This window comes from Canis aureus, chromosome 8, assembly GCF_053574225.1.
Source record: "Canis aureus isolate CA01 chromosome 8, VMU_Caureus_v.1.0, whole genome shotgun sequence".
Taxonomy (NCBI): domain Eukaryota; kingdom Metazoa; phylum Chordata; class Mammalia; order Carnivora; family Canidae; genus Canis; species Canis aureus.
In genome coordinates, this window is record NC_135618.1 from 61,229,987 (window position 1) to 61,238,636 (window position 8,650).

General features: G+C 56.4%; 1 long non-coding RNA gene across 1 annotated transcript; it reads left to right on the top strand.

Annotated features, from left to right (window-relative positions):
- The first annotated feature begins 5,840 nt into the window (after positions 1 to 5,840).
- LOC144318154 (uncharacterized) lies at positions 5,841 to 8,204 on the top strand. Its single transcript, XR_013383987.1, has 2 exons — positions 5,841 to 7,212; positions 8,038 to 8,204. It is a non-coding gene; the product is annotated as an uncharacterized LOC144318154 (long non-coding RNA).
- Positions 8,205 to 8,650: the final 446 nt, after the last annotated feature.

An 8,650-nucleotide genomic window follows, 5' to 3' on the forward strand; every position in this document is an offset into this window, starting at 1 on the left:
TTGAAGGGAAGGACCCAGCCAAGTGCAGATCTGGGGAAAGAGCAACCACTAAAGGTGTAACACATGCAAAGACCCTGAGGTGGGAATTGCCTGGTGAGCTTGAGGAGCGGTAAGGAGAGCTGCATGGCTGGAGAAGAGGACCAGGGAGGGGTGGGGCTCAAAACCCCAGGTGCGGGGTGGTGCCAGACACGGCGGGCCTGATGTCAGCACCTCAGGGTGAGCATCCCCACAGTGTGGAGAACAATTTTGCAGCAGTGAAAATAGGGCAGTTGCTTCCCAGTGTAGACAGGGTACTCACCATGAGCTGGGAGTGTCCTGAGTACTTAACAGAGGCTTTCTCATATGACTTCGCTGCAGGAGGCACAATGGTGACCTCATATTACAGAGAGAGGAGTGGGGATGAGGGAGGTCAAATAATTTTGCCACAGTTTCTCAATTAACAGGTGGTGACATGAGGATCTCAACCCATGTTTGCTGTTACACACAGCACGATACCACCTACATCTTGGTTCAAACTCTGCTAGTGATGAGGAGCCCTTCACCTTGGCCCTTGACACCCTGCTGGGGAGCAGAGCATCTGCTTTACAGGACAGCCTTCCTTCCTGAGCCCTGCCATGGTGTAGCCTCAGACATGGCGTGAGCTGCTTGTGGCCACACAGGTGCACTTAGCTGTGCAGAGCTCCCTGGGAGGTGGGACAGCTGCTTTGCTCAGTTCTGAGGGCACCCTCGCTGGAGGACACTGTATGATGCTGCCTTCTGAGCTTCGCGGTACAGTGGCCCATGCCCCCCACAGTTGGGAGCAGGAGGAGAAGCATTGCGGAGAGCTGCTTCCCTTGCAGGGCTGTCGGTCTCAGTAGATTTTGCCTCCGGCACCCCCCAACCTTTCAGCTTAGCTAGAACTAGTGACCTGTGATGAGCAGTGTTAGGTCCTTGGCCCCCCAGGTGAGCTCCCCTTGGACACTGATGGTCCGGGGCGAGCGCACTGTGCACCCAGAGGTTAAGGGGAGCTGTGAGTGGAAGGGATGCTGAAGAGTCATCTCCCTGTAAGAAAAGACATAGAAGGCCCCACTCCTGCCCACCCTCCTTTGCCCCGCTGGGAGGCAGCATGCTAAGGGGACTACGCATCCCAGGCCACGCACAGCAGAGCTGGACAGCTCATCACACTGTGGTTCTCAGCTCCCAGATCTGGCCATACTTCTCATCACTACTCACACCAGCAGCGATTAGACCCACGGTCACTGGCACCTGGAAGCTTCCAAACTGCCAAGGGTTGATTTTACAGTTCAGTATGATCAGAAACAGCAGAAGCAGGACTGACTCAGAGATTCACAGAATGCAGGGAAAGCAAAGGCTTCCAGTGGGAACCCCAAAGTCAACAACACTTCTTCTACCTCATTCCCTCAGCTTCCGCCCTCCCACCAGTGGTTTAGGAGGCCTTCCTACCTGCCCCTTGGTTGAGCCTTTGCACAAACGAATCTCCAACAACCGCACATGCCCTGGGGCCCTCACAGCAGCCTTCCTGCCTAATTGCAGCTCCACACCAGCAGGCTGCAGGGAAGTGTGGGATCTGGCGTCCTTTCCCATCTTGTTTCCAACCTACATCTGGGACTGACCTGATGGCAACCAAAGGTCTGTGAGGACAGAGATACCTACAGGATGAGATGAGGAGATTCAGGAAGCCTGAGCAAGAGAGGGCATCACAGTCAAAGAGACAAATAACCAACTTCCATGAACACTACAACGAGCGACCTGTCACCACACTGGCTCTTAGGGCGGAGCAGGACCTGGCAGCGAGTGAGCTGATAGGAGGTGTCCACAGGAACACAGAAGGGACCAACGTCCTCCTGTCTAGCTCATCTCCTGACTGGATGCATTACTGGGGCCTCCCCCCTGCACCCTTTATGACGGCATCTGGCTTCCTGCCGCAGTAATTGAAATTTGAAATTTGGCCTTGATCAATAAAGGCAGCGGAGAAGAGAAACACATTAAATTTTCCCAGAAGGGCAGACACAAGCAGAGATCTCTGCAGAGCTTTATTTGGACCCTTCTAAGGGAAGCAAACCCATCAGAGGAAATAGATGAGCGATTTCCCTTTCCCTGTGGGATTGACGCTAGTAAGTTTGTAAGTGGAAAAGGCAGTCGCCGCCACCAGTCTTTACAGCCCCCGACTGCGAAGTGGGATGCTCGTCCTGTTGCTATCTTAAAACCTGTCTCAGGGGTGGGAGTACCTGCCTGAAATTGGCTTGGACTTAATTTTGCATGACGATGTAGAGAAGTGTGTCAGGAGGAGACACGAAGAAAATGCTGGCAAAGGCAAAGAGGCCGTAAGAGGGACCCAGAGCCAGTCTGGGCTCAGAGAAGCATAAACCGCAGGGCGGGCGGCAGAAGCCAGACGGGAGTGGGTGTGAGTGCGGGTGTGGACGTGCTACTCAGAGAGACCACAGGGAAGCAGAAGCAGGAGAGGAGGCACAAGGCCGTGATTACACAGGGTAGACGTGGCCTTGAGGCTGTTCCTTTGCTCAGGTGACATTTGCCCTGCGTGTGATCTCTCTGTGGCTCGGCACAAGGCCAGGCACTGCCCGCCCATTCGTTCCCTTCTCCCCATGACGCCTGCCACGGATGAGGAACCACGGAAGTGAGGGCAGAGGTCGTCTGGGATAAAACCCAAGGTCAACACTACGGTTTCCCACAGCACACTCACACGCGTGCACGCGCACACACTTACACACACCCAAGCATGCCCACACGCAGAAACACACCACGCTCACACTCACATTCATGCCCTCTCTTCACAGGCACACACAGTCACTCACACGCATCTGGATCCGGCCACAGCCCAGCCCTGGCTGGACCTGGCCACGAGTGAGGGCCGGCTTGGCCATCCGGGCCACTCAGATGTTCTGGCCCCGAGCCTGGTCCATCTGAGGCCCTCAGAGGTGCCCTGCCTCTTGCAGCCCATTTCAAATTATAGCTGCTGCGATCCCCAAGAAGCCAGGATTTTAAAAAGCAGAGCTGCCTATTTTTCACGCTTATGTAACACTTCCGTAGCACAGAGCAAATCGGAGCCGGTGTTCAGCGGCGTCTTCTCCCTGCGGAAAGATGCCCCGTCCCCCAGCACCTGTCACTGTTTCTTCTGACGGGGATCATGCTGGATGGCACTGGAGCCTCACTGCCCAGCACGGCTGCAGGCTGTCCCCAGACGGCCAGGCGAGCACGTGCAGGCTGCTCCCGGCGCCGCCAGCTGACATCAGGATCTGTTCTCCCTGAGTCAGAAAGCGGGGGAAAGGCTCAGTTCCATACCTGTCATCTGTTGGGCTCAGTTTTGGGGAGAATTGTCTCCCTCCCTCCCTTCACCTACATGTACACTTACACTCAGCCGAGCGCTCACGTAGCTTGCTGTGACACTCTCTCAGGGCCTTGGTGGCCCTGAGGACTCGTGGTAAACACAGCGCCTGCACGCTCAGGCGCACTGCTCCCTGTGCCAGGGTGTGACCCAGCTTAGAGGCATTTGCTGCCACCAGTCACCATGTGTTCCTGGGAGGCCCCGGAGCCTGCAGAGCATTCAAGACCAGAGGCTGGGGGTCCCCGCTCTGCTCGTCACCGTCTGCAGGGTCCCTAACTGCACCAGCCTGTCCAGGCAGCAGGGCTCATGCCAGCTCCCTAGGGAAAACTGCGGGACAGGCCACTTGTCGGAGTCTAACATGCAGCGAGTGGCATGTCACTGGCCCAGAGGCCCTGGAAGAGGAGCAGTGGGGAGGGTGCCCTCAAGACTCAGCTGAGCCATGAAGGGGGTTCCTGTCTGTGTTGTCCTGGCTCTCCAAGGAGCACCCTCACCTCCAGGCTCCTCCCACATGCGAAGGCTGCAGGAGATTGTGGCTGTCTCCTCCCAACACACATGCTGGGGAAACAGGTCAGAAGTGTCACCCGCAGAGGCACCTGGGTGGCTCAGTGGTTGAGCGTCTGCTTTTGGCTCAGGTTGTGATCCCAGGTCCTGGGATCTAGTCCCACATCAGGCTCCCTGTAGAGAGCCTGCTTCTCCTTCTGCCTGTGTCTCTGTCTCTCTCTGTGTGTCTCTCATGCATAAATAAATAAAAAAATTTTTAAAAAGTGACATCCACAGAGGGAAAGAGCAATTGGGACAATAGCATTCACAGCCACACAATGAGGGAGGTGCCTGAGCTGGACAGTGGGGCCTCCTATCTTCTTCCAAAGTCATTAGAATAGCCCTGTGCTCTGTCCTCTGACCCATGGGACCTCTGCATGAGGGGTGTCTGAGTGTGAATGCCAGCTCCTGCACCCCAGTGACCTGTCAGCCACCAGCTGTGCCAGCTAAATGGGCCAACCCTGTGGGGGAAGCAAGAGTGGCGGGGGGTTGGGACCATCCCTCCCGAGCCTTTCCCATCTCTACCCACAGTCAGGTTAAGCCAGGTGAGCTGGATCTGTAGGGATGGGAGCAGCAGGGAGGGTCTCCCCAGATACTTGCAGATGGGGAACCAGAGGATTGGGTTTGTGAGGGACCATTCCAAGTTTCGTTTCCAGGAGAAGTAGACTGACTCGTGTGTTCCTCACTTTCTCATTTGTTCACTTCATGTGTTCATCTACACCAGACTCTAAGGTCACATAGGGATTGTGGTAAAGCCCCCAAACTCTCATAATCCTGCTCCTGCCCCGGGCTATGGATGCCCCTTGTTACTGGTAAGAAGGCCTCATGGGGACCCAGGTGGTCAGCACTTTGCTCAAAGTATGAGCTCAGCTGTCCTCAGGGGTACCTGCTCAGGGGTACCTGGCCCCACACATGACAGGGTCACCTGCCCACCATCCCACACCCAGTGAAAGGTCAAGACTACTGACAGGTTGTGTGGGAAGCAGTGGCTCCCTCTAAATAGACCCCTGTGAGTGACCATTAGAAGGAAAGGGGCCCCTAGGAGCCTTGGTGGTCTTCCCAGCCAGAGGGTGGAACTGCAGTTGTCTGGATCAGCCCACATAGCAAAGGCCTGCACAGTGAAGAGAGCAAGCCAGCATTCTGAACACACCTGACTGTGCAGTCTCCTGCTGGGTGGCCCGTCTCCCAGCTCCGGAGCTGGAGCAGCCCGCTGGAGAGGCCCTTGCATGCGTCTGAGCTGGCTGCAGTCAGTACCATCAAGGTACAGAGGCAGAAGGGTCTGTCCTCCCTCTGCCCGGTCTGAGCATGCAGTGTATGTGTCAGTGTGTGTGTGGGGGGGGCGGGTAGCAGCACCCCCACCTGCAGGAAGGGCAGCCCAGCCAGGAGAGCCCAGGGCGGACCGCAGAGGGGCCTGCAGAGGAGGCCTGGCTCTCACTAGGCATGTTTCCCTCCCAGATCCTTCTCTCTGATTTTATCCTATTGAGGGCTTGAGCTTTTACATCAAAATCCAAGAAGCTATTCCTCTGTCCTCGCTTCCCGCTGGCATCCTTGTTTCCCAAGGTACTCAGCCCACCTGCTTGGATAGAAGGATGAGCAAAGCGGTGAGCAGTGGCTGGCGGATAAGGAAGGGGAAACTCGGATGAAATCTCAAGCTAGGGCAGCCCAGGTGGCTCAGCGGTTTAGCGCCGCCTTCAGCCCAGGGCGTGATCCTGGAGTCCCGGGATCGAGTCCCATGTCGGGCTCCCTGCATGGAGCCTGCTTCTCCCTCTGCCTGTGTCTCTGCCTCTCTCTCTCTCTCTGTGTTTCTCTCATGAATAAATAAATAAAATCTTTAAAAATAAATAAATAAATCTCAAGCTAAGTGTCTTGCTCCTTTTGCCTAGAGATGACACCGTATCTGATGCTCCCTGCCCTTCTGATTGGCTCATTCTGCTCTCTCATTTGCTTTGTCCCTACCTCGTCCCTGAGGAGAGTGGCCGGTAGCTCTCAGCATGTGAAGGCCAGGCTGCGGTCGGCTGTGGGTCTCAGCAGAAGCCCTCCCTTGCCTGGTGCTGGATGCACAGCAGGATGGGGCAGGAGGGGGCTGGCCTGTGTCCCTGCTGCCCCGAGCTCAGATAGCCCCTCTAGCTTCTCTGCTGCCTGGCCTGGAGGCTGCGCCCTCAGCCTGCAGCTCCAGACTCCAGACTCCTCCCACGCAGGGAAGGCTGGTCTGGCTCCTCTGGGCTGCCCGAGCCCTCAGACTGGAGACCTGGTGAGTCAGTGCTGCGCTGCTTCTCCTCCCCACGAGCTGTGAACACCAGGGGAAGCATCGGGACCCTTGGCCTGGCTGGGTCAAGTGTGATCATCCAGGCCCTGAGCTAGGGCCCTCTCTGCCACTTCCCTCGGGCAAGCAAGGCTGGACGCCACCGAGAAGGCCAGCTGGGTCCCGCCAAAGCCACCACCCTGTCCATGGACCCTCGGAGCTACAGGGCAGCAGAGAGGTGACCTGAGGAGGGGCCAGTCCCTGGGCGCCGCTGGCTCCACTGGGCTCTCCACATCAGCCTGGACCGAGGAATTAGATTCTTCCTACAAAAGCCTTGGGGGATTGGCTGGCACTTGATGTCTTGGGAGATAAAAGGGGCAAATGCTGCTAATTATTTGTTTTCCTCAAATACAGAGAATGAGACCTACCCACACACAGAGTGGGCTGCAGAGCTTATGTCCCCCCACCAAGTAGGTGCTTCTATTTTGCTGTGGGGAGCAGGTTGGGCTCATCAGAGGGTGGCCAAGCTCTGGCTCTGCTGACCTAAACCCTGGAGGGCTCTCAGGACCAGGGTCAGACCCCACCAACCCCACAACGGCCTGCAGGAGCAGTGGGCAGGGGCCAGGGGTCTGCTCACTGGTGTTACCTCCTTCTGAGCCCTCTGTCCACTCGAGAACTTTCCGTGTGTCTGATGCAGAATCCCACATCCCTTGGGGTTCTGACCCAGGCCCTTGTAGCCAGGCCCACGGCAGCCCGTGCTGCCTCCCAGAGGCCCTGTCCGCTGCGCCAAGGCCCCTGAGGTCACCTTCTTGGAGACTAGCACTTCCATTGCTGATGGAAACTGGCCACTGACAAGTCCGGCAGGAGCCCAGACTGGCTTTTTGGGAGCAGAAGTTTGCGTGGGAGCTGGTGAGGGGGCAGCCGGGCATACCAGCTCTGGAGCTGCATGGAGAACCACTCCCTTCTGCTGCCCCTGAGCTCACAGGGCCAAGCTCTGGCCTCGTTCTGGGGGGTCCCACCCAGGGGACGGTGCTGTCGGCCACGAGTGAGCAGTGACTGCTGCTGCCTCTGTCCGATGGAATGGCATGTATGTGTCTCTGCGTGTGTCGGCCTGTAAGTGTCCGTGTCTCTGTATCTCTGTGTATGTATCCATGTGTCTCTGTCTATATCTCTGTGTGTCTGTCTGTGTCTCTGTGTATGTATCCGTGTGTGTCCATCTGTGTGTGTGTCTACTTGCTCACGGGACAGTCAGAAGCCACAGCCCATGTCCTCCTCCGTCTGGCCTGCTGTCGGGGCCACAGGGAGGTCAGTGTCCTGGAAAACGAGCCCCACAGGACCTGTGACTCAGAGCCACTTCCTCCTGCCCCCGCCTGCCCCCGTAGCTGGAACACAGGCACCCACAACTCGAGCCACAGCCTGACTCACCCACCTGCTAGCTGGATCAGGTCCTGGGAAGGGCAGTGGAGGACATGGGGAGGAGCCGCGAGGAGGCGGGTCCCAAGGTCTCTCAGGGCTTTAGCAATGCCCTCTCTTTCTGCCCAAGGCCCAGGCCGAGAGGGGTGACTGGTGGCTCCCGGACCTGATGCACACAGAGCCACGGCTTTATATCCGAGGCTCCTGGTGTGAGCATCTCACCTTTAATTTCTTCCCCAGTTTCTTTATGGTGATTTTCATTGACAGGTTTTTAATGCATTCAAAAGTATTGGTCTCTTATTTTATAGGTAGAGCTCTTTAGAGCTTACTTAAGAAGTTCTTACTCCAAGGTCCCAAATAATTCAGACACTTTCTAGGCAAAGTTCTTAAGAACACCCTGAATTTTAGTCCTGGATCCATGTGGAGCAGATTCTGTGTGTGTTGCGAAGAGAGCACCCCGCTTCCTTTCCCACACCCTGTGATTGCTCTGTTTTTGCAGGAAGGAAAACCACACAGGAAAAAAAGAGCAATTGGATCCCAAAACACCCTTGGAGATGGACAAAGGGCTCCCAGCCCATACGTACACCCTGGGCGATGTGAAATTCTCCAAAACAAAACCGGAGTGGGATTGGGTTGATTTCAATACACTGTAATCTGAAGAATAAACACGAGAAGCCCTTTCTTCCGGGGACGGCGGGGGGGGGGGGGGGAGTGTGCAGTTTTCACAATCAGCTGCATGCCATGGATGCCAGATTTTGGTGGTTTTTCTATTTCCTTCCATTGACAAGGTCAGGTAGGAGCTGAAGAAAGCTGTGTGTTTCTGTGCATGTGTGCCTGGGTGTCTGGCGTGGGCACAGATGTGCGTGTGTGTGTGTGTGTGTGTGCGCGCCCGGTGTCTGCATGTGCTCGCCTCCGAGTGTGTGCATACATGTCTCTGTCTGACAGAGCTGCTGGTAGATTTTCCACTCCAGACCCAGCTAGGCCCCTTCTCCATGAGTGTGGAGATGCCAGGCCCCACATCTGTGTGCCCCGGGGAGTGGGTGAGGGTGGGGAGCCAGAGGGCAGACCCGGGGGGCCTCACAGGGAGCATCTGCTCCCAGAGACATGCTATT